This window comes from Microcaecilia unicolor, chromosome 4 (assembly GCF_901765095.1).
Source record: "Microcaecilia unicolor chromosome 4, aMicUni1.1, whole genome shotgun sequence".
Classification (NCBI taxonomy): Eukaryota; Metazoa; Chordata; class Amphibia; order Gymnophiona; family Siphonopidae; genus Microcaecilia; species Microcaecilia unicolor.
In genome coordinates this window covers 280,500,688-280,526,969 of record NC_044034.1, presented here as the reverse complement: position 1 = coordinate 280,526,969, position 26,282 = coordinate 280,500,688, and the positions used below count along the sequence as shown (strand labels likewise).

Here is a 26,282-nt window from a genome sequence, read left to right as displayed (position 1 = left end):
CATTTTGGGGGAGGGGTGAGGAGGAAAGCGGTGGGGTATCTGGATACTGGTGGTTAGGGTCATGGGGGTACATAGACTTTTGAAAGCCTTAAGGAACCCAAAGTGTGGGAAGGAGGAGGAAAAGGAGGGGAGGGAACGGGGTGAGGGGCATTAGGAACAGGGGAGGGGGCCCTGTCACACACTCTCATTCTCACACACACACTGTCACACAGACAGTCTCACTCTGTCACACACCCGCACAGTCACTTTGGCTCTCTCTCTCAAACATACACACTCCCAGGAAAACCTTGCTAGCGCCCGTTTCATTCGTTCCAGAAACGGGCCTTTTTTACCAGTGTTTCTATAAAGGTTATAAGGAGTATTTTTGAGGGAAATTTGTGTCTCGCCTTCTTTCTGTCAAGGTGATTTAAGGAAGTGGGGTCCTGGGTACTGAATGAGACCTAGGCAAGAGGATTACCTCCCAATACCCAGGCTGGGGTATATGAAATGTTGTGAGGTCCTACCTCAGGTCAGTGGTGAGGTTGGACCTCACAACACTGATCCAGCAGTTGGCAAAGGGGAAAGGGGTGCTGTGGTAAGGAAGTGTGGTATCCAGAATAAAAAGGGAAGACCTCCTGCAAGCCATCTACCCATTTACCTATATTGAAATTGAATACCGAGAAAACGAAATTCTTATATCTTGATTATCATCCTAACCCTAATGTCTCTTCTATTATTGTTTGAACGATCTGAATTTAAGAATGAATCAGTTACAAGAATTTATCACTAGAAAATCAGGTTAACCTTTTAATTATGAAATCCTTCACATTATTGAGAAAAACTTAATGTAATTTGTAAATTTTTGAGGAAAAGCAGTTTTATTAATACAAGCTCTTTTATTAAGGGTCTCCTTTACCAAACCATGCTAGTGATTCCAGCGCGGCAGTGCCAACGAACCTAATCAAAGTGTATGGGCTTTTTCGGCATTGCCGTGCTAGGAAGCGCTAGAGCGGTTTGGTAAAATAGGCCCTAAGTCACTTAGATTATTGCAACATTTAGTCTGTTCAAAATTTGTATTGAAGAAGCTTCAGTCTATTCAAACCATGGCTATAAAACAAAATTTTTTCATTAAAAAGATATGATTAAGTCTCTTATTTTTAGATTAAGTTACAGTGGAGGCAAGGATCTGTTTGATAAGATTTGTTTAATAAATCCTTGGAGACTGGAGAGGTTCCGAGGGATTGGAGATCGGCGGATGTGGTTCCTCTTCACAAAAGTGGTGATAGGGAAGAAGCTGGAAACTACAGGCCGGTAAGCCTCACTTCGGTTATTGGAAAAGTAATGGAAGCGATGCTGAAGGAAAGGATAGTGAATTTCCTGGAAGCCAATAAGTTGCAAGATCCGAGACAACATGGATTTACCAAAGGGAAATCGTGCCAAACGAACCTCATTGAGTTCTTTGATTGGGTGACAGGAGAATTGAATCAGGGACGAGCTATGGACGTAATCTACTTAGATTTCAGCAAAGCTTTTGACACGGTTCCCCACAGGAGGCTCTTAAATAAACTGGATGGGCTGAAGATAGGACCCGAAGTGGTGAACTGGATTAGGAACTGGTTGACGGACAGACGCCAGAGGGTGGTGGTGAATGGAATTCGCTCGCAGGAGCGAAAGGTAAGTAGTGGAGTGCCTCAAGGATCGGTGCTGGGGCCGATTCTGTTCAATATATTTGTGAGTGACATTGCCGAAGTGTTAGAAGGTAAAGCTTGCCTATTTGCGGATGATACTAAGATCTGTAACAGAGTGGACACCCCGGAGGGAGTGGAAAAACATGAAAAAGGACCTACGGAAGCTAGAAGAATAGTCTAAGGTTTGGCAATTAAAATTCAATGCGAAGAAATGCAAAGTGATGCACTTAGGAAGTAGAAATTCATGGGAGACGTATGTGTTAGGCGGGGAGAGTCTGATAGGTACGGGCGGAGAGAGGGATCAAATCTGAGGATTTGAAGGTGACGAAACAGTGTGACAAGGCGGTGGCCGTAGCTGGAAGGTTGTTAGGCTATATAAAGAGAGGTGTGACCAGCAGAAGAAAGGGGATGTTGATGCCCCTGTATAAGTCATTGGTGAGGTCCCACCTGGAGTATTGTGTTCAGTTTTGGAGGCCGTATCTTGTTAAGGATGTATAAAGAATTGAAGCAGTGCAAAGAAAAGCTACGAGAATGGTATGGGATTTGCGTTACAAGACGTATGAGGAGAGACTTGCTGAACTAAACATGTATACTCCGGAGGAAAGGAGAAACGGGGGTGATATGATACAGACGTTCAAATATTTGAAAGGTATTAATCCGCAAACGAACCTTTTCCGGAGATGGGAAGGTGGTAGAACGAGAGGACATGAAATGAGATTGAAGGGGGGCAGACTCAAGAAAAATGTCAGGAAGTATTTTTTCATGGAGAGAGTAGTGGATGCTTGGAATGCCCTCCCGCGGGAGGTGGTGGAAATGAAAACGGTAACGGAATTCAAACATGCGTGGGATAAGCATAAAGGAATCCTGTGCCAAAGAAATGGATCCTTAGGAGCTTAGTCAAGATCGGGAGGCAGGACTGGTGGTTGGGAGGCGGGGATAGGGCTGGGCAGACTTATACGGTCTGTGCCAGAGCCTGTGGTGGGAAGCGGGACTGGTGGTTGGGAGGCGGGGATAGTGCTGGACAGACTTGTACGGTCTGTGCCAGGGCTGGTGGTTGGGAGGTGAGGATAGTGCTGGGCAGACTTATACGGTCTGTGCCTGTGCCAGAGCCGGTGGTTGGGAGGTGGGGCTGGTGGTTGGGAGGCGGGGATAGTGCTGGGCAGACTTATACGGTCTGTGCCCTGAAGAGCACAGGTACAAATCAAAGTAGGGTATACACAAAAAGCAGCAAATATGAGTTATCTTGTTGGGCAGACTGGATGGACCGTGCAGGTCTTTTTCTGCCGTCATCTACTATGTTACTATGATCTTATTCAAACTGGCATGTTTTTTGTTTAAGATTTTAAATTGTATGGCCGTTCTTTATTTACTAATTTATCTAAGTCTTATAGGAAATCCATTTTTTTTTCTCTTTCTATCTTCTAGGGGAATAAGGAGATTAAAACTGTTTGAGAAACTTTTGGTGTATCAGGCACAAAATTTAGTATGGAGATCTCTTCTTTTTTAGATCTTTCATTGACCTATAAAATGTTTAGACAGAACCTTAAAACATTCCTCTTTCAACAATGCGTATTGAGTAGTAATAATTGATAACAATGGATTAGCATAGAATAGTGATTGTAGTATTAGTTTTATGATTATATTGTTGTTTATATTTCCTGGTAATGTCTTTCTTGTGATTGTACTCTGCTAAGAGCTGAAAGGTATGGCAGACTATAAATTTGAAATTGTTATGTCACCTGTGAGAGAAACTCTTGGTGAAAAACGGCATAAGAGGGAGAGGATGTGCAGATATTGAGTGCCAGAAGAAGCCTTGACTGTTTTTTTTTTTTTTTTTAGGTGCCCCTCTTCAGTTTAGGGAATTCAAAGGTGAGTGAGTGGAGTGTTATGGATCCTGAGATGTGAAGGAAAGGAGAAATTCTGCCTGAGAATTGTTCAAGAGTTTTAGAGTAGAAAGATGTGGTAGAGGGTTCTGTTTGATGGAGCCCAAGTGTGTGGTAAAGCTGAGAAGAAAAGAATAAAGATTTTGTGAGTCAAGAATGTAGCCTCTATTTTTTGGCTTTCATTTTCCCCCCTTTGTATGCTATTGGTAGGCCTGGAAGTAACAAGTAACTAATTAATTTATTTATTTAAATTTCACCCAGTAAATTGTATTTTTACCCATACTTATTGGAGTGATTTGTCTTTTGAACTGACTTGTTGGGATTGATTTTATTTATTATTTGTTGCATTTGTATCCCACATTTTCCCACCTCTTTGTGGGCTCAATGTGGCTTACAATACATCATGAATAATGAGAATACTTGTGAAAGTATACATTTAGAAATAGCAGAAGAATTTTGGGTAATATGGTAATGATAGAACATAGTATTATTTAACAAGCAAACATAGTAATAGAAATTTAAGAAATGTATGAGAATTATAAAGAAAGTATACATTTATTAGTAGTGGAAGATCTTGGGTAACATGATAATGAAAAACAAGATAGTAGTTTGGCAAGCAAATATTGTAGGGGCAATTCTGGCTGTGTGTACAGGAATTCATATTTGTTGATCATTGTTGTATGCCTTGTTGAAGAGATGGGTCTTCAGTAGACTTCGGAAGTTGGCTTGTTCATAGGTCGTTTTTAGGTTTCGTGGTAACGCATTCCAGAATTGTGTGCTCAGGTAGGAAAAGGTTGACGCATGCGTTAGTTTGTATTTAAGACCTTTACAATTTGGGAAGTAAAGATTAAGGAATGTAAGGGATGATTTTTTAGCATTCCTGGGTGGTGGGTCTATCAGGTCAGACATGTAGGCTGGTGTGTCTCTGTGAATAATTTTGTGGACTAGGGTGCAAATTTTGAATGTGATTCGTTGTTTGAGTGGGTGCCAGTGCAGTTTTTCTCATAGGGGTTTGGCGCTTTCGTATTTCGTTTTTCCGAATACGAGTTTAGCTGCAGTGTTCTGAGCTGTCTGAAGTTTCTTGATTATTTGCTCTTTGCAGCCAGCGTAGAGTGCATTGCAGTAATCTAGATGACTGAGTACCACTGATTGTACCAGATTGCGGAAGACGGTTCTTGGGAAGAAAGGTCTTACTCTTTTTAGTTTCCACATTGAATGGAACATCTTCTTGGTTGTGTTTTTGGAATGCACACTTGAGGAGAGAAAGCTTGTAACTTTAAATTAGTGCCTATTCAGTTAACATCAATTCTGACCAATAATTGGTTGTCAGCGCTAATTATTGGCTAATCTATTAAATGATGTGCGTAACTGTAGGTATTACTATAGCCTGCCCCGCACACACAGTTTTGTGCACCGAATAGAATCGGGCATGCAGAATTATAGAATGAGGGGGTAAGTGACTTGCCCAAGGTCACAAAGGGCTATAGTGGGTTTTGAACTAGAGAGCTGTACGGGAATGGGGTTTGCGGGAATCCTGCGGAACCCACAGGGTTCCCACGGGGATGGAAGTAGTTCTGCAGGATTCCCGAGGGGACGGAAGCAGGTCTGCGGGGTTCCCGCTGGGATGGAGGCAGTTCTGTGGGGTTTCCGTGGAAGTGTAAGCTGCATCTGCACCAGCCTCTCATCTATTGAGTACCAAGTTCTTGAGTGCTATCTCCTTCTCCTCCTTGCTTTAACAGCACAAATGTGGAAAGTCTTCCATTAAGGAGGTGGTAGAGACACAAATGATGACGGAGTTCAAAATGGCGTGGAATGAACACAGAGGATCTCTAATTAGAAAATGGAAGTTATATAAAATCTAACCTTAAATGGCTGCATGTGTGTGTGGATGTGTGAAGTGATGCTTAGATGGCGACTCTGGCTGTGATGAGCTAGGGCTGATACCAGGCAGACTTGTATGGTCTGTGTCTCATACATGGCAATCTGGATTACGATGAGCTGGAAACAGCTTAGGCAGCAACTTTAGTGGCTGGAACATGAGGACAATGCTGGACAGACTTTTATGGTCTATGTCCCAGAAATGAGAAGACGAATAGACTGGAGTGGGCTTCAATGGCAACTCCAGCAGTTGGAACATAAGGATAGGGCCAGAAATACCAAAGAAATACCATAATCAAGTATATAATATCACACTCGTTGATCATGAATTGATAATGAGTGTGACTATTGGGCAGATTGGATAGACCGTTTAGGTCTTTATTTGCCATCACTTACTGTGTTACAGTTAATCCTCTTTGCTCCCTGGCTGATGTGTAGACTTCCACTCTGACACAGGCATAAGCATGAGATGTCACCTGACCTACTGGCGTGTGCATGTGACAACCTCTTAGCACACAGTGCCAGTAAATCAGAGACAAATCTTACATGTGCACACCAGAGTGTTCCAAGTTCAGCTTCCATTCCTTCCTTGCCTACAGTACTGTGGCTCAAATCCAGAGAGAGACTGAGGGAGTTGACCCAAATTTTCTTTTATGTACCATTAAATTCTTACGGGGATGGGTGGGGATGGGTTAATTCTTGCGGGGACGGGTGGGAATGGGTTCGGATGGGTTAACTTTTTGCGGGGATGGGTAAGATTCCAGTGGAGACGGATGGGGACAGGTAAGTTTTCAGCAGGGATGGGCGAGGATGGGTAAGATTTCTGTCCCTGTGCAACTCTCTAGTTTGGAGAAAAAGTATCCACCAGAAGGCGGAGAACTCTAGACACCCCACGGACAACAACAAGAAATAAAATAAAAGTGGGAGGACGACCAAGGATTCCAAAGACTGAAAGGATATATAATAATAAAGATGTTTATTGAGGTATAAAGACTCCTGATGCAGGCCTAACAGCCGAAACACGACGTTGTGTCGAGTCTTTATACCTCAATAAACATCTTTATTATTATTATATATCCTTTCAGACTTTGGAATCCTTGGTCGTCCTCCAACTCTCTAGTTTGAACAGGACTTTGCTGGTTGTCGGCCTGCTGCACAAACCGTTAGGCTATTCCTTCAATTTCTACACCCCAAATGTATTGACTATCCTTTTTTTTCAGTGAATTTTAGTTGCAAAACTGACCATTTCTCAAGCTTTCTTAGATTCCTCATCATTTTGTACTCCATCTGGAGTGTCCATTCTTAGTATCGTACGTACCCATTTACCTGTTCTTCAGAGTCTTCTTTGCTGGACTCTAAACACAAATATTTGATTAGTATTTTTGCTTTATAACTTGTTGCACCACAACACTTGCTTTCCTTTTTTTCTCTCAGTCTTAGTTCCCACCTCTGTTCTTCCTTCTTTTCATTAGCATATCTAAAATGTCTTGTCACCCTGCTTGACTGCCTCAGCTATTTTTAACTCTGTTTGCACATCTGTTGTCCTGGCTATGTTCCCTGCTTCTCATTAAGGTTTCAAGATATTCTTCCCTGTTTTTTTTCCCTTCTCCTATCTTTACTCTTAGTTTTTCAGCAAAGTCTTTTGAAAATCGTACTGGCCTCTTTCTTTCTTTTTTTTTTTTTCTTACTCTGTTGGGACAAAGGTTGCATGTGCTTTCTGCCTCTGGGCTTTGCACCTAAAATAAGCACATACTTCTGCTTTGAACTTGCTGTGGGTACACTTTGTGCTCGGTCGCTTGCATCTCATTTTCTGCAGGCAGAATTTTGCTGAAAAATAAGAGGGAACTGAAAATTATGCTTGTACTTCCAAATTTGCAGTGATAATACATGTTTTAGAAAATACCTTTTTGCCTGTTCTGAAGAAACTGCAAGCATCAGCCATTTGGACATGGAGCTTGTATGAACAGTTGAGTTAGTGATTGTGCTTACCTCTTTGGCATTTATAACTATCTAAAAAATCCCCCAGAAATAGTGTGTTGAAGCTTGACTGTTTAATTGGTTCTTCCATTACGAACATTCACACTATTCCAGGATGAGTAGGTAGTTATGTCCATTGACCAGCAGGTGGAGATAGAAAATACAGAACTGAGCACCACTACATAGCAGGGGCGTATCTGGACTCTGGCAGTAGGGGGGGCCAGGGCCAGAGGGAGGGGGCACATTTAGCCCCCCTGCCACCAACGACTCCCCCCCGCCATTGCCAGAGCCCCCCCGCCACCAACGACTCTCTCCACCTTCTCTCCCGCCGCCAACCCTCCCCCGCTGACGTTGTTTACCTTTGCTGTCGGGGACCCCAACCCCCGCCAGCTGAGGTCCGCTTCCACCTGCTTTTAAAAATAATTCTTCAGCTGGCGGGGGACCCCAACCCCCGCCAGCCGCCGAGGTCTTCAAAGTTCTTGTTCGTCGTCCTCCTCCGTGGCCATGCTGTACGCTGCTGATTCGGAGTCTGTCTGACGTCGCACCACGTTGTACGACGTCAGACAGACTCCGAATCAACAGGGTACAGCATGGCCATGGAGGACGACGAACAAGAACTTTGAAGACCTCGGCGGCTGGCGGGGGTTGGGGTCCCCCGCCAGCAAAGGTAAACAACATTAGCAGGGGAGGGTTGGCGGCGGTAGGGGGGCCAGAGCGAAATCTGCAGGGGCCCAGGCCCCTGTGGCCCCACGCAGATACGCCCCTGCTACATAGCTCCCTGCTAGCAGCTCAGCTCCTCAGTATCTTCTGTCTCCAGCAGGTGGATGGACAGACTTCCTCTGTCTCTGGTTATGAGGCCTTGCTCCTGGTCCAGTTGGTCAACTGGTTCCCAGTTGAGCAGAGTGAGCAGTTGAGCAGACATACCTGGTGGTGCTGGGTCCCTGTCATGCCTTCCCCCTGGGATATTCTGCACCTTTTCCATGTTTTTCTTCTGTGCGAGAGCAACCAGGCTGCTCGGAAGATGAGGAGTCGCAGGCAACGCAGTGGGTCTGGCAGGCCAGTGCTTCTGCTGTGCCCTGCTATGGCAGGGGGGGTGACTGTGTCCCCGGGGACCCCCAGGGTGGTGGGTCCTTTTTGCCATGCTTCAGGCTTCGGGACATTGATGGGAGCACTGCGTGTTGGTGCAACCAAAAAAAAAAAACATGGAGGAAGTGGAGGAGCAGTTTTAGTGATTGGATCAGTGGAGTGAGAACCAGGGGAGCCTGGTGCAAATCTCACTACTGCTCCTTGAGGTCTTTGACCGATACAATCAGACTGTGATTCCTCCTAAGACCAAAACTGCCTAATCTTCTGATTCTACAAAATAAAAATAAAATAAAGCGGGTGGGTAGCGCGGTGTGCCACATGTTTTCCTGCGCAGCGGCAGTCCCTGGCCATGGCAGCCCCCGCTTAGAGTGTGACCTGCTGCCCGTCAACGGGCTGCTAGGAGCAGTGGGCGGTGTTCTCGGACCGTGGCATGGTGTGCAGTCCAGTTTCCGAGTGGAGGAATTGATTCAGGTCTCGCACATACAGGGCACGCTTGGTCAGAGCAGCGCTTTTCTTTCGACTCTGGTCCCCGATGCAGGGCCTCTGCGCTTCGCCTCATAAGGAGGCGGGAATGGCAGCCATTTTGTTTTACGGCAGAAGTGAAGCCCCCGCGCAGCCAGCTGTGTCAGTGGGGGTCCATTCGGGGGGGGGGGGGGGGGGCTGGGTCATGGCTATCCCTTTGTCTGCTCCACCAAGCCTTGGGCTGGGACTGGGAGCCTTTTCTCCAGCGGGCCTGGCAGCTCCGGCAACAGCGAGAGGAGATGGGGATCTCCGTGCCTTTTCTCAGGGGATTGCGACTGCTGCCCCATGGAGACTTAGTTTTGGATTTTGCTGCAGTTGGGCTGCTAGGAGGCGGCCCCCCTGATTTCAGAGGTAATTGCCGTGCTCCCTTGGGGAGTTTCCGGAAATTAGTCAGGCGGCTAGCCTTATGAAGGGCCTCAAGGGCCAGTTCAGGTTGTTCCTCCATTCGCCTGGTCATTCGAGTTCTGCTTGCCGCAGTGTGGAGTGCATCTGACACAGGCCTACAGTTTGGGAGGACCGTGGCTCATTCTTTTTTCTCTGGTGCCAGATGGAGGAGATGTTCCCTTACCTAAGTTGGGCTCTGTGTCTGCAGTCACCTACAGTACTTCCCTCCCGGTGTTTGGCGGCCTTGCCTTGAGGGATCTGCTAGATAGGAGGCCGAAACGGGCTTTGCAGTGCACCTTGAGGTGACTGTTTTGGAGCTGCAGGCTTTTATTTGTGGCTCTTTGGTGGCACAGGCCTGTTTACAGTGGCATCAGCAGTCCCTTTTCCCAGGGCAGTCCACGGGCTGCCTAGATGGAGGCGGGCTTAGCTTGTCTGATGACCACTGTGTATGTCATTCTTAGTGGCTCAGCCACAGGCATGTCATTGATGCTCTTTGCGAGGCGTCAGTTCTGGCTGCGGGCGTGGGTGGCGGTTGCCACTTCCAAGGCCTGTGTGGTCGGGTTACCCCTTTGAGGCACATTTCTCTTTGGGAATGGCCTCAGCAGTTTGGTTCAGGAGCTGGGTGAATGGGCCCCAGCATCTTCCAGAAGACGCTCCTTGTCCCTCTGCTCGCCTTGTGGACTCGGCAGCTGCCCTGTTTCGTGATGGCTTTATGTGTAGGCCTGGTCATCAAACCTTTGACCAGAGGGCTCAGTCTCGGGCCCGGCAATCTTTCTGCTGGGGGACAGAGAGTCGGCAGGGCACTCAGAGTGCGTGGATGCTTTCTCCCGGCAATCCCAATGTAGCCAGGCCGGCTGGTCCATCCGGGCCTACAGGGAGCCACTTCAGACCTTTTGGGACTTGTGGTCTACTTTTTCCGCAGCTCTGGCGCTGGTTATTCTGGGTGATGGCTTCCAGTTGGAGTTCTCCCAGCCGGTAGCTCCTGTCTTCTTACAGTCTCCTTGTCGGGGTGGGGTGGCCTCTGGCAGCTAAGGGTTAGAAGTTCAGTTGATATGCTTCTGGCCCTTCAGGCCATTGTTCCCGTCCCTCCCGCCAAGTGCGGTCTGGTCGGTTCCCTTCCTATTTTGGACTTCCCAGGAAGATGGGAGCAGTGCAATCCAATCTGGATCTCAAGGGGTCCACTGGTTTCTGTTTTCGGATGGTGACCCTGAGGTCTGTTCTCCCATCCGTTCGGCGCGAGAGTTCTCTCTGCTCTTGAGACCAGGGAGGCGTAATTACCTTCCCCTCTGCAGGCTGCTTCTGCAGTTCTTTTCCTGTTCCGGTCCCGGTCATTTGGCCTCCCCTCGGGCCCGGGGACCTTTTTCCTAGGTTGTGCGCGTAGCAATCTTTCTGCGGAGACGGAGGTTTTGTTTCCTCTTGCACTTGGACAGCTGGCTAATCCGGTCCTCCTCTTGTCAAACCTGTGTGGAGGCCCCTTCAACAATGTTTCTCCTCCTGTTTTGTTTTCCTTTCTGGTTTAAGTGTTCTTTTGGTTTCCCTGTGAGCTTGAGTGTTTCTCACAGAGGGCGGCACTTTAAGTTACCGCATCGGATTCTTTGCTCCTGCTTTGTTCCCAGCTTCCAGCCTGGGATTTCATGCAGATCCTCGGTTCTGTGGCAGCGGCTCTAGAAGTGGTACCTTACACTCTGATGCGGCCAATTCATAGGGCCCTGTTCAGCCATTGGTCTCTGGTTTCAGAGGGTTACAGCTTCTGGCTTCCTTGCCTTTGGCGGTCAGACAGAGCTGAGGTGGTTGCGGCTTCCCCAGTCGTTGACCCTAGGGAGGCCCTCCCCACTCCTGCCTTGGGAAGTGGGGTCTACAGAGGACAGTTTCTTGGGCTGGGTGCCCTTTGCTGGGATCCCCTGGCACAAGACTCTTGGTCTCCAGTAGAGGCACATTGACCCCTTTCCTCTGGAGCTGTGAGTGGTGCTCTAAGTTCTGGAGGCTTTTGCCCCATTGTTGGGAATGCTTTGGTGTGGTTCTTTTCGGACATTGCTATGACACGGGCCTCTTCTACTAGCTAAGGGGGGGACTCCTAGCAGTCAGCTGGCTCGGGAGCCCAGTTGGTTTTTGGCCGGGGCAGAGACACCTGTTATGCCTTTCTGGGGACTGACCTTCTTAGCAGGCACGCTCTGACTTCCAGCGAGTGGGAGCTGTCAGTCAAACCGTTACAGCTGGTGATTTGTTGATGGGGCTTAGTTCTCTTGGCCTATTCCTGTGTCATGCTTCCTTGGTTCTTATGCCGTTGCAGGGAAGAGGACTCTCGGGGGCTAGACGCCCTGCTGCATTTGGGGCATCGGTTCTGCGTGTGGCAGGTTCAGCCTCCCACCCTCGTAGGGATAGCTTTTGAACATCCCACTCATCCTGGAATAGTGGGAAACGTAATGGAAGGAGAAATTAGGACTTGCGTGATAATTTTCTTTCCATTAGTTCTTCACACTATTCCAGGAGCCCTCCCGTGGTTAGACGCCCTCACTGGTAGCTCTATGCACTGTCTTGTATCCTGTTTTCCAGGGGCCTTGTCTTTGAATGCTTCTTGGGGTTGGATGTGTTGGTTGCTGACCATGCTCCTGATTGGGCGTTCTTCCTTGCTTGAGGACTGATATTGAGGAGCTGAGCTGCTAGCAGGGAGCTATGTAGTGGTGCTCAGTTCTGTATTTTCTATCTCCACTTGCTGGTCGATGGACATAACTATCCACTCATCCTGGAATAGTGTGAAGAACTAATGGAAAGAAAATTATCAGGTAAGTCCTTCCTAGATACTCAGTGTGTAAAGTGCAGTATTTATGCATGTATTGTGGGTACATAGATACTTGCCCTTAACCTCCTAATTCTATGAAAGTTGCCAAATTTAGGCATGCGCTAGATATGTGCAAACAATTTAATTGAATAATCTAGTTAGGGCCAATAATTGGCATTTTAACAAGCAATTATTGACACTAATTAAGTTTAATTGGAACTTGTGTAAATTTAGATGTGAGAAAAAAAAGGGGCACGCAAATGAGAGGGTCATGGACAGAACAAGGACATTCCTAGCATTTACATGCATTGTTACAGAATAATGAGGATATGTACCTAATTTAGCTCAGAAGTGGGAGCCTACTAAATAAGACTGAAATTGTAAAGGGGTGTAAAAAAATAAAACAAATAAGATATTGCTGTGTTATGGGGCTTACCTGGGTGCCAGCTGTGGTCCCATTTTGGGCCCATTTTCCATTTTTCATTGGTGGCCAGTATGGAGCCCCTGATACTGTGGGGCCAGTCTGAGGTGTCTGGAGTGCTGTGGGGCTAGATTGGGTTGTTCTGGTGGTGATCCAGGCTGGTTCCTGTTTTATTGGGACCCGGTTTGGGTCCGGAACACTTCAGGAGCTCTTGGAGGGCAGAGAGCAACTGCCAAGATGTGGTAGGTGTGACCAGGCAAGCTGCTACGAGTGAGAGGGATGCATGCAGCCCAGCAGGAAAATGCCTGGTTTTGGGCCTGCTCTGCTGGAGCTCATGCACATATGCATGCACAGTGGTAGCTTCGGGAGCTCTGGTAGGCCGTGTTTGAAGCCAGGGTCTCAATTTTTGAGGCGTCCTGGCAGGCTTCCGGGGATCATTGCTGGCATCAGAGGTCCACAGGGACCCCAATGATGGTCTGGAGCAGCATGGATGGTCCCTGTGGGAGGATTTTGGGCTCTGGTTTAATTTAATTTTATCCATTTTTAGAGGGTTCTTTTTTGGGCCTTCTAGAATTTTTAAAATTTTTCTTTTCATGGTCAGGGGGTCCTGAGGGTCCCTTTAGGTGGGTTTCTGGTGAATTTTCATTGAATTTTAGTGTTGATTTTGAGGTGAAATATGTACATTGATACTGGAGAATGGATTTAAAAATTTTATAACATGTACTGGAATGTGTTTGAAGTGACATGGATGAAATAGTTATTAAAATTCTGTGTAATTTAAATTTTAAAATCAATGGGAAAAATGACTTTTAAAATGGAGATTTCCATCAGATTCTGAGTAAAAACAAAAAATTGAACATTCTATGTACATGTGCCTCATTTGACTACAGAGGGTCAGGTGACCCAAGCCAAAGCCTGGTCGCCTGGAAAATGACAGTTGTTGCTATTGTTAGAAGAGCCCAGGTTGTCAGCGTGGCTGGAAGCACGTGTTTTGTGTGTCTGTGACCAGAGTGAGGGTGAGTGACAAAATTTGTTGTTAAAAAATGTGTGGTTGTCTGTGATTTCTGGCTACTTTCTGGAAAGAGAATTTCCTTTAGATAATTGCTGGTTAATTTACAGGGCTTCATTACCCATTGAAGACAGCTGACTTAATTGTAAGGAGGCCATTCCATTCCTCAGCTACACCTAAGCCTACATAACTGTGTGAGCAGGGCTCAAGTTTGGCAGTAGTCTGTCAATGTGAGATTGTGTGGAGAGTCTGCGGTCTGGGGCCGTGTGTATGTCTTTAAGCCTGGTCTTTTGGTAAATGCTGAGTTGAGACTTAAAGTGACAGACAAGGAAAGAAAGATGTTAAAAAAAAAAAATCAAAAAAATGTACTACCGAGAAGTTTTTCTGAGAGCATGTGACAGGTGGTCTGCTCTGGAAGTACATAGACTGAAAGGTCAGTTTGAAAGTCCGTAAAGAAACTACTGGTCTGAAAGTGGGAGTGAGAGTTTGTGGTGAGACTGCATTGGAAGTGTAGGCCAAGAAGCAGATTAGTCTGGCTTTTTTAGATTAGGGAACAAAATCAAAGAACAGGAAACTTTTGTTGGGAAATTAATTTTATTTTAATGTTAGCTAAATTCCCACAGTAGTCCCAGAGCCCAAATCCAGCGAACTAATTTGTTTACAAGAGTAAGGGAGATAGGGTTTTCTTCCCTTTACATTCATTATCAAGCTACTGGGAGCGTCACATCTTCAATGACAGTGTCACAGGCCCCACACAAGCAAGGCCAAAGTCCTTTCAAGACAGAGTCCAGATAAGTGACAACCACACCTACATGCCTAAGGAAAGCTACTTCAATGTGGAAACTTGGATAGACTTTTAGAGGAGAATTTGGGGTTAATAAAAGAGAAAATGGTTAAAGAGAAAGGTAAAAAAAAACCCAAATACTTATCTGATTGATATTTCAGGTCATATCCAAATTGACTTGTAGAATTGTTTGAAGTAAATTTTGGTATCCACATTCCAAAATGAAGAAAATTAATTTAACAGTTGAAACTGTTAAATTATTAACTAAAAATTATTTGTGTCAACATTGTTTTGCAATTATTAATCTATGCACTTTGTACCAAAGTGTGCATTTCAATACCTTTGCACTTTACATGGTTTTAATGCAACTGTGTATTTTAAACTGAATTTTTAAAGTTAAATTATATTTATATTTTTTAACCATTTTAACATTTTAAAAGTATTTATTGAAAACATCCTTGTGTAATAAAATATTTTAAAAACATCATATTATTCTCTTTTACTTGTGAATTCCCTAAGTGGTTCTGATTCATATGGAAACCCAAAGGCTGTGAGAAAAATTCCATCAAGAGTTGTAATACCATTTCACACCACTAGGGTGTCCACACTATCGATGAAAAAAATCCATTACAACACTGGTCACCTTTCTGGGAAAACTGAAATGACTATGCTGGTCTTTATTTGCTGTCATTTACCATGTTACTATGTTATAGTTATCTTAAAAGGGAAAGGTAGGGGTGGCCTGGAGGGGGATGAAAAGCAAGGAGAGATGGATGAGGTCATCAGAAAGTCAAAATTGCAGCACATTGGCCACCTTGGAAATTCTGTCATCTGGAAAAGCTGTATTTTCCCAATTAGAGATAATGGCAGGTTCTTCCATAATGCTAGTCTCTCGATCATCATGCTGTGCAGAGCACTGATGTAGGTGTCCTGTTTTTGAAAGATCTTTATGAATATGTACCCCCACCCCTACAATATTAGAAAAACATTCTATGTCTTCTATAGATTTCCACATACTTCCAGGGCTTCTGATTTGCTTTTATTGATCTTCAATCCTGATAAATGGCTCAAAACATTGTAATTCCTGTAGTGTGTGCCTCAAAGAGATATCAGGCTGGGTTAAACATAGAAGTAAATCATCTGCAAAGGCAGCCAACTGAAATTCCATTATTACCTAACAGAATACATCTGATGATAATGGATTTCTTTCAGCTTATGCAGGAGAAGCTCCAGGATCAACACAATAAGAAAAGGAGAACAGAGCAACCCTGCCCTTGTACCGTTTTGTTAAAGGGAGTTGACCAATATTAATTGTTAGGGGTCTCTGTATAAAATATGAATTCAATTTATAAAATCTGTTTGGAAGCCAAATTTATCAAGTGTATAAACATGTAAGACTATGAGGGCTGGTGAAAGGCCTTTTTGACATTGAAACTAACTAGAATGTTTTTATTTTTTTTAGAACTGTTGATTGAAATTTCAACATTACCATACAAGTGCTTCTTTTCAAATAGCTTGTGAATACTCTTACATATATCATTCCTACAGCTACACACAAGGCATATTTTCAAAGCACTTAGCCTTCCAAAGTTCCATAGAAACCTATGGAACTTTGGAAGGCTAAGTGCTTTGAAAATATGCCTGACAGTGTCCCAAGAAATGACATTCCAGAGTTCCCTGTCTGTAATCTCTCCCAATCCCCCCTCCTCTGACCAGGTCTGAAGGAGGATGATCCATAGTGATCCTAGGGGGTTATTAAGTAAGAGTCTGGGTATAGTGTTGATTAAGGGTGTTATTCTAGCCCTGATGGAGAGAGAATTCCTAAATTGTTCCCGAACAATTTGAACTTTCTTCCATTGAGAGGCTTATTTAACATCCAGTGGCAGGGCGGTGGGGGCGGTCCGCCCTGGGTGCTACTATTTATTATTTATTTATTTGTTATATTTATACCCCGCTGTTTCCCGCTCGATAGCAGGTTCAGTGCGGCTTACGTAGTATGGGTTACAAAGTATCACAGAAAGACAGTTGTAGAATAGTAGAGTTATGCTATCCATGGACGTCTTCATCACCACCCCCCGACTGGTGCGGTGCTGCATGGGGGTGTCCCGTCTTCCCCCCCCCCCTCCCACTCGCCCCACCTCAAGGCCTCTGGCAGCATCAGCAATGTGAGTGCTGCCTTCGGCCTGCCCCGGAAGCATTCTCTATATAGCGTCCCGCCTACGCTGGGTGGTGGATGTCTGGAATGGCCTCCCAGTGGAGGTCGTAGAGATGAAGACTGTGTCAGAGCTTAAGAAGGCGTGGGACAGACACGTGGGATCTCTTAGGAAAAGGAGTTAGTGGTAACTGAGGATGGGCAGACTAGATGGGCCATATCTGCTGTAATATTTTTATGTTTCTATCATGACATCGACCCTAGTGCAGAGTGGGAAGTCGAGTTCGCAGGGGAGTACCACGGCGTCGGAGTTTGTCAGGCCCAGCCTCTGGTGAATCCTTAAAAAAGTTTCCACAAACTTCTATTACAGAGCTGGCTGGATCAATATAGATACTTGAGCAACCTGTGGTAGTAACACTTGATGGGTTGTGGACAGCAGTAGAAAGTTTTCATAAGGTATGTTCTTTTGTGGCAATGTATCTGTCCTCCGAGAATAAGTTGAAGGAGGTGGAAGGTAAATTGAATTTTCATGTTATCAAAGTTGATATACTAGAGAAAGTTACAGCTGAACAGAAAATGACAGTAAATATTGCTTCTCAAGATAAATGCTTATTTTTAAGGAAGATTGAAAATTTAGAAAAGCTATAACTTGCAGTCTTTAATTTGATTGTTTAATTTTCCTTGGTCTGATTTTCATACAGCCAAAGATCTATTTATTAAATTTCTTACTACAAATTGGGGATACCCAGGAACTGTATTCAGAAAATATATTATATGCATCAAGGGAGCAGAACTGAGGAAAGATCTGCCCCCTTAGATGTTTCAGCAATCTTGGAATCATCAATGGAAGAAATAAAAAGCAAATCCACTTTGGTAGTATTGTTAGTTTTCTCTAGGATAAAGAGGCTATATTGAAGCTTTATTATAAGACAAGAGACACAGGTTTTTGAGGGATTAAAGTTTCTGTTTCTGCAGATGTGTCTAAATGGACTCAACTCCGGAGAAGACAGTTCTTGGACTTAAAGTGATCAGTACTTTTATTAGGAGCAACCTTTCAGCTTTGTTTTCCATGTAAATGTACAGTTTCTTACAAAGTACGCGTTATTCTCGGAGGCTTCATTTAAGATTTTTCCTTGAAGGTAAAGATTAAAGGTAAAGATGTATCCCTGTAAATCTATGTCCACAAGGATCATTTTAAAACTGGATGTATAAATCATGAGTTAAGTTCCTGTTTTTCCTTATAGAAGTTATTTTATTTAGGCCTTTCTAAGCCTCTTGTCTCCATTTGTTGGACTATAATCCTGTTACAATTTGCTATATTCCACAAGTATTGGATGCTAACGCTTCCTGATTCTTTTTTGTTTTTTTCTTCAAAGATTTTGTCTTTGTTGTACATCAAAAATTCAATTAAAAAAAATCTCTTCACCTCACTTGGCGAGAAGTGTCTGTGTGAGGAAGCTGATTTGTTATTGCTTGTGAATTGGAAGCATGCAGTGATTTAAGCAGTATGCTATGATTGAATTTCTGACTGTTGAAAGAGTCCCTTCACCACTACATGCAGGTTGTTTATGGTGGTGACTGTGTTGCTGTAGGTACTATCTCCTGGATTCTATATATCACAACCAAAACTGCAGTTACAAGTCTGGTTGTATTCTGGATTTGCATGTACAATTTAATTACTTAAGCCAATCAGTATTGATAATTGCCACTTAAGCAATTATTGACACTACTTAGCATTAATAAGAATTTACGTGCTAGGCGTATTCTGTAAAGTGGGGCCAAAAAGGGGGAGTGGCCATAGACGTTCCAAAAATCTATGTGCAGGTTACACTTGCTCTGCACCTAACTTAGGCGCCAAGTTTTACTTGGCGTAAATGGACATGCCTAGAGTTAGGCGCAGGCATGGCTGCTAGGTGGTTTCTATAAATCCGCTAGGCGTATTCTGTATACCGTGCCTAAATCAAGGTGTGGTGTACAGAATACGCCTAGGAGGAAATACTTTTCGCACTGATTTTTCAGGCACCGTATATAGAATCTAGTTCTGTGGGTCAAACAATGTAAAGACTGTGGACCAGGAAGGGCTGATTCGTGTGATCAAAAATGAAATAGATGACCTGTGACTGCAACAGACGAGTCTCACTTGAGAAAGGTTGATGACTTGTAAAGAACCATTGGAGGATCACTGAAAGGAAAATTGCTGACACACTTTGCATTTCATAGGAACATGTGGGTTACGTTATTGACATTCTTGGATTTGAAAGATTTGTGCAAGATGGGTTCCTTGCATGCTGACTGCAGAAATGAAAGCGTTGAAACTTGACATCTGTCAACAATTGTCCTGATATAAGAATGAAGGTGATAAATTGCTTCACAAGATCACGACAGCTGATGAAATATTTACTCATCATTATGAGCCTTAAAGCGCCAATCCATGGAGAATCATCACAAAGGTTCATCTGCAAAGAAAAAAATTCACAACACAGCCTTCTGCAGGAAAAATCACAGTTAGTCTTTGGGACATGGATGGTGGTATTCACATGGATTTCCTTGACACTGGTGCAACCGTCAACTCGGAGCATTACATTACAACTGTGGAAACTTTGAAAGAATGATTGAGACGAGTTCGGAAGCACAAGAAGGAAATTTTGTTCCAACATGACAACTCTAGGCCTCACACGGCACGAAACATCACAGGGGCAATTGCAAAAATGGGTCTCCATCTTACCCCTTCTGTCGTACAGCCCAGACTTAGTACCATAGGATTTCCATCTTTTTCCAGAATTAAAGGACTACCTTTGAGAGCATCTGTTTGACTCGAATGAAGACGTGAGCAACTGTTTGAAGCAACTGCTTGTGAGCAACTGCTTGAAGAGACAAGATGTGCAGTTCGTTCACAACGTCTTTCAAAATCTTGTCCAGCAGAAATATGGGAAAACAGGTAGCGGCTATGTAGAAAAGTAGATACATGAAAGAGCAAGTTGTAACCATTTTCACTTTTTATTCATTATAATATTGTCATTTAAGCAAAAGTTATAGAGGTGGTGACATTACTTTTCATTCAACTCTCATAGCTTTTGTAGTAGGGATTTGATTGTAGATAAACCAGAATATTTAGCAAGTTTGCTGAGCCCATGAGTTTATAATTGCCCTCTACATTTCTCTCTGAAACAGTTTCTCAGTTATCTGCAGATTGGATTCAGTGGAGGAGTGGCCTAGTGGTTAGGGTGGTGGACTTTGGTCCTGGGGAACTGAGGAACTGAGTTTGATTCCCACTTCAGGCACAGGCAGCTCCTTGTGACTCTAGGCAAGTCACTTAACCCTCCATTGCCCCATGTAAGCCGTATTGAGCCTGCCATGAGTGGGAAAGCGCGGGGTACAAATGTAACAAAAAAAAACAACCCAGCACAGTACTTTCCACTGTTTGTGCCAGAACTTTGGAATAACCTCCCTAGAGAGGTTAGAGAGGAGAAGGACTATCTGAAGTTCAGAAAGTTAGTTAAAGCTTGGCTGTTTGGGTAAGTGGCGAAGGCTGAAAATTCTATTGGTTTTGCTTTGGAGGTTGTTATGGGGTGATGCTTGGAAGACTGACTTGGATGGGGGTGGTATAGAGGGAGATGGGCAGTAAGGTGGAAGATTGTTATGAAGTGGGGGGAGTTTTTTTTATTGTATTTTTATAAAATCATTTTTATGTATATATATATTTTTTTTATATAATTTATTTTAATGTAAGCATCTTTATGATCCTCCTTGACCATGGGTAGCATATCATGAGACCATGAACATATATGTAATGTAAATATTTCTTCTCTTGGTAACACAGGCTATTATATAGCCACTCATGGTTACCTTTCCATCCTCCCAGAAGAGAAGAGAATCATCTCTATGGTTCCATTACATTGAGTGTTTTAAAATATTTCTGGAAATCTTTATCTTCTGCTAGTCTGTCTAAATTGTTGTGTGTTCTGATTTTTGTATATGCTCTTTCTCAGTCTCTATTGTCCTAGACAGTTGCGCTTTGAAAGGAGAGTATAATCTGTTTTTTAATTGTGAAGCGTATGCTCTGGAGAGATGTGTAAGCTGTCTAATCACTGGATGTAGCGTTTTTCATACATTTGGAGTGGCATTTTCGATATGATGTCTAAATCCAACTTTGGATGTTTTGCTGAAAATGTCCAAAAATCAAATGGTGAACATGGCCATTTTTGAACCTGAAAAAGTCTTATCTTTTTGTTTCAAAATTGGCCATTTCCTCGACGTTTTTCTTTTGTGACCATTTTCGGAAACAAAAAAAAGTAGAAGGTAAAAACGCCCCCAAACAAGCCATTATTGGGGAGGGGGGGGGCAACATTCTTAGTAGACTGGCAACCCAGACAGCTCAACAGAGCAGTAGGATACCCTAGGGGCCACTGCAGTGGACTTCATATAAATGGTCCCAGGTACATATCCTCAAAGTAACCCCTTATATTGTATGGTTAGTCCTCCAAAAATCACCAAAACCTAATCTTCCTAACTGTACACTAATACAATAGCCCAGGTGTCACTATATGTGGGTACAGTAGATTTTTGGTGGGTTTTGGATGACTCACACTTTCTACCTCAAATGTAACAGAGTGGGATAAGGGTCTGGTTTCCCTTCTGTATAGTGCACTGCACCAAGCCCTAGGATGCTGTTCCTTTCACATCTGAGGGCAGAGGGGTGGGAGAGGGTTAGTGACCACTGGGAGTGTAAGGGGAGGCTCATGCCTTAATCCCTCCAGTGGTCATTTGGGGCACCGTTTTATGACTTAGCTGTGATTGAAACAGGTCTAGACCAAAATGTCTAACTTTTAGCCCTGGACATTTTTGCTTTGTTCCACTATGACAGAAAAATGTCCAAGTTGTGGGAACACCCAAATCCCGCCCCTGACATGCCCCATCCCCCATTTGTGATTTGGATGCACTGCAGACGAACTGTATACAAAAACAGCTTAAAAATGTGTTTTGATAATAGCGATTTGGATGTTTTTGTAAGAAAAATGTCCATCTGCTCCTTTGTGCTATTTTTCTGTTTCTAAAATGAGCCCCTAAATGTCTAAACAAATAAGGAATGCATTTACTATTTCTCAGTCTATGACACCTACTTTGTGATGATCTATTAACAATGGTTCTTGGACACAAAATCCCCAGCTAATATTAGAGTATCTTTTCATTGATTATAGATTTTTCACTGGATTAGTCAAGAACTTATGATCATAATCTTTGTGGGAATGTGTACTGCATAATGTCATAGTTGAAAATCTGCTGTTAACCACTGTGGGCTAGATTCTATATATGGCACCTGAAAAATCCGTTTGGTAAAAAATACACCTAAGTGTATTCTCTAAAGTATGCCTAAATTTTATAGAATAGACTTAAATTCTGCATGGTATATAGAATACGCTGAGTGCCTCTCCATGCAACCAAATTTGGTCGTATCCATTTAGGCCATGTTTTACTTGTCATAAACCCTGATGCCTATATTATGCGCAGAGCGGGTGTATTCTCTAATAATGCGCATAGATTTTAGAAATGCCCATTTCATGTCTATAACCATGCCCTCTTTTCAATTGTGCAACTTGGAATTTTCTCACACCATGTTACAGAATATGCTTAGCGAGTTCTGCGCGTAAATCATAACACCAATTAGTGCTGAAAATTGCTTGTTAACATCCAATTCACAGCTCTGATTAGCTAGTTAACCAGTTAAGTTACGGCACCGTTATAGCATATGCTTCAATTTCTGTGCGGAAATTAAGGAGCGATATATAGAGTTTGGGGGTGCGTGCCCATATGAAGGCCTCAGTGGTATATCATATGCAGTAAAATAAATAGATGTACTAAAATAACTACATTAGCTTGCTTATTAAATTAGCCTAGAGTAACTATCCCATCCAATCTCTCTTCAGTTTAATATGTTTATGTTTAATACATTTTGATATACTGCCCATTCCTACAAAATATAAAGGCCTGAAATACAAATTAACATATGCCTCCAGTTTCTCCTTTATATGCACCCAGCTATGGACCAAATTGCTAAAAGACCTGAAACTCACAAACAATTACCTTAACTTCCAAAAAAACCTGAAGACTCACCTTTTCAAGAAGTTCATCCCCACAGGACCAACTTAAATATCCAGACCACCGAAACTCAACCTAAATAATCACGAACACGGACAACAACAATACATACGTTTTACCGCCCAAATCCGACCATACAAACTGTAAATGCGAACTATGCAATCTCTAATCAATTGTACTATACATTCTGTATTCATTTACTCCGGAATCTGTAACCATCTCTCTGGAACAATGTAAGCCACATTGACCCTACAAAGAGGTGGGATACAAATGCAATAAATACATAAATAAAATAAAAGAGGGTCTCTGCGGTTTATAATAAAAAATAAAGCATGCCATATAAAAACAGAAAAGAATGCCATAATTGATAGAACAGTGAACAAACACTCATACGAGTCCAATCAGTAGAGCAAACAATACTGCCTGAACGGAGCCAGCTCACAGTAGAAAACAGGGATCAGCTATAACCTCCTCCCAATAGTAAGACTACAATGTAAACCGCTGTGAATCCCTACTGGAACAATGGTCGGTATATAAGAACCAGATTAGATTAGATCAAGCAACAGCTTCTCAGAAAAAAATGGGGTTTTGAAAAGAACTTTAAATTTAGTGAAGAAAGATTCAATATGGAGAGTGCTAGGTAAATTATTCCAGAGTGGGGGGGGGGGGGGGGGGGGGGGACTATATATTTCCTTCAACATTGTATTATCGCGGTGTGCCCTTTTTTAGGTTTCAAAGGTTACATTCCAATAATTAAGAGTTTATCAGCCATTCACAATATATCTGCCTAAGTTTTTCTATTTGGGCAGGGGCATAGGAGCCAACTCTGTGAATTCTGGGTGTGCTTGAGTAGTGTTGAGCATACTCATTTGGGGGGGGGTGCTAAACCCAGTGGAAATGACCCCTCCCTGGGCACACTCAAGTTGGCGCTTATGGGCAGGGGCCCCCTAGTCTGGGCCCTCACCTTAGTCCGAATACTACTACTACAAATCATTTCTACACCTTGTGGAATGTAGTGGTGAGTAGGAGGTTCTCAGATATCTGAAGAACCAGAAATGTTTTACATTATAATTTAAAGAAACCGCTTTACTTCTGACAGTTGCTGGCTAGCATTTCTCCATGGAGCACTTGACTTGGATGCATTCCTGTTCTTCAAAGAATTTTCCTGTGCCACCCACTGATCGTAAGGTTTATAAATATCTCACTTCTGTGCAGGCCTCAACTTCCTAGCTTCCATCTGCTCCACCCCAAAACTGTTTAAAACTAACCAAAAAAGCAGCAATCCCAACAACACCAGTTCTCTACACACAAACTTCTCATCTCTTGGAGTCATGCAGATATGCCTTCAGGTACCACCTCTCTTCTTTATTCAGCAGATTTTCTCTTTTACCTTTCCACATCATCATGGATGTTTACCCCAGTCACTTTATTGCAGATGCAAACTACAAAGTTTAAAGGGGAACAGTGTTTAAGAACACTGTTTTGCTAAGCTCACCTCGCAGTTGCTCATATATAGTGAATCTAGAAAGACCTTGCATCTGCCATTGTCTCAAAAATAATGGTTTTCCAAGCATATTCTACTCACAATTGAGCTAAGAATTGCAGCATAAATTTCACTTTTTTTCTGAAACAGTCCCGCACATACTGTCAAAAATTATTTGTTTAGCTGCTACTGCTGACGAGTAGCCTTGGAAAAATCATATAGCACAGATACCTTTTCTTCTGATATGACTGTAAAATTAGTTCCTTTTGCACTAAATTTAACACCTGAGTAATCACAGACTTGGGCTTTGCAATCTTTTTGCTTTTTTCCTCCAGTCTACAGGCCCTTGAAATGAGTAATGTATCAGAATGTCCTGTACGATATAGCCAGGTCTCCAGCAAGTGAAGCAGGTCAATGTCCTCCACAGATTCATATATGTTGCTGGAATACAAGTTGTTTCTGGGACATCTGTTCTCCTTATCATCTTTCTTCTCCAGTTGATTTAGCATTTTTGCTTAGATCTGCAGTTTTTGTGTTTTTTTTTTTTACCTTTAGCAATCTCATGGTCGTTATCTGATAGCTGCTCTATTACTGTCATGCGGTTTCCAAAGCCCACAAATTTTCACGTGTTTTTCTCTAACTTCAGGTTAACCATGTCAGATTTTCCTCATAAGGCCAGTTCTAGCCAGTTTAGTATGTTTACAGACCTCTCTTTATTTGGCATATTGGTTTTAATTATATTACCAAACTACATCTCTTTTAACAATGTAGTCTAACTTGAAGTTTATATATAACATTTGTGCAGTAAAAAGCTTACTTTTCTATGTTACAAGAGGGGTGGCACCCTGAGCAGCTCAGAAGCTTGTCTGTTCCACTTCTTTGCATTACATGACCTCCCATCAGCTTTGTTTTATGTTTGGTAGTTTCATTTAGGTAAAAGAAGTGTGTGGGCACAAACAAATGGTTTTAACTGAGAATTATAAATCAGAAAATGCTAGTACTTGTGAGAAATTCGCAACCTGCTTCTCTGTCATCCTGAGATATTAGTCTAAGTACATAAGTACATAAGTAGTGCCATACTGGGAAAGACCAAAGGTCCATCTAGCCCAGCATCCTGTCACCGACAGTGGCCAATCCAGGTCAAGGGCACCTGGCACGCTCCCCAAACGTAAAAACATTCCAGACAAGTTATACCTAAAAATGCGGAATTTTTCCAAGTCCATTTAATAGCGGTCTATGGACTTGTCCTTTAGGAATCTATCTAACCCCTTTTTAAACTCCGTCAAGCTAACCGCCCGTACCACGTTCTCCGGCAATGAATTCCAGAGTCTAATTACACGTTGGGTGAAGAAAAATTTTCTCCGATTCGTTTTAAATTTACCACACTGTAGCTTCAACTCATGCCCTCTAGTCCTAGTATTTTTGGATAGCGTGAACAGTCGCTTCACATCCACCCGATCCATTCCACTCATTATTTTATACACTTCTATCATATCTCCCCTCAGCCGTCTCTTCTCCAAGCTGAAAAGCCCTAGCCTTCTCAGCCTCTCTTCATAGGAAAGTCGTCCCATCCCCACTATCATTTTCGTCGCCCTTCGCTGTACCTTTTCCAATTCTACTATATCTTTTTTGAGATACGGAGACCAGTACTGAACACAATACTCCAGGTGCGGTCGCACCATGGAGCGATACAACGGCATTATAACATCCGCACACCTGGACTCCATACCCTTCCTAATAACACCCAACATTCTATTCGCTTTCCTAGCCGCAGCAGCACACTGAGCAGAAGGTTTCAGCGTATCATCGACGACACCCAGATCCCTTTCTTGATCCGTAACTCCTAACGCGGAACCTTGCAAGACGTAGCTATAATTCGGGTTCCTCTTACCCACATGCATCACTTTGCACTTGTCAACATTGAACTTCATCTGCCACTTGCACGCCCATTCTCCCAGTCTCGCAAGGTCCTCCTGTAATCGTTCACATTCCTCCTGCGACTTGACGACCCTGAATAATTTTGTGTCATCGGCGAATTTAATTACCTCACTAGTTATTCCCATCTCTAGGTCATTTATAAATACATTAAAAAGCAACGGACCCAGCACAGACCCCTGCGGGACCCCACTAACTACCCTCCTCCACTGAGAATACTGGCCAC

General features: G+C 43.4%; 1 protein-coding gene across 5 annotated transcripts in view; it reads left to right on the top strand.

The window, feature by feature from the left end:
- TBL1X (transducin beta like 1 X-linked) overlaps window positions 1–26,282 on the top strand; it is a 473,837-nt gene that overhangs the window by 100,107 nt on the left and 347,448 nt on the right. The window contains exon 1 of one of the 5 annotated variants that reach the window (XM_030201626.1): window positions 3,517–3,536. The exons of the other annotated variants lie outside the window; for them this stretch is intronic. The gene's annotated coding sequence lies outside the window, so the exon portion shown is untranslated. Of the gene's footprint in view, window positions 1–3,516; window positions 3,537–26,282 lie in introns of those variants that run through there. 5 annotated transcript variants of the gene reach the window in all.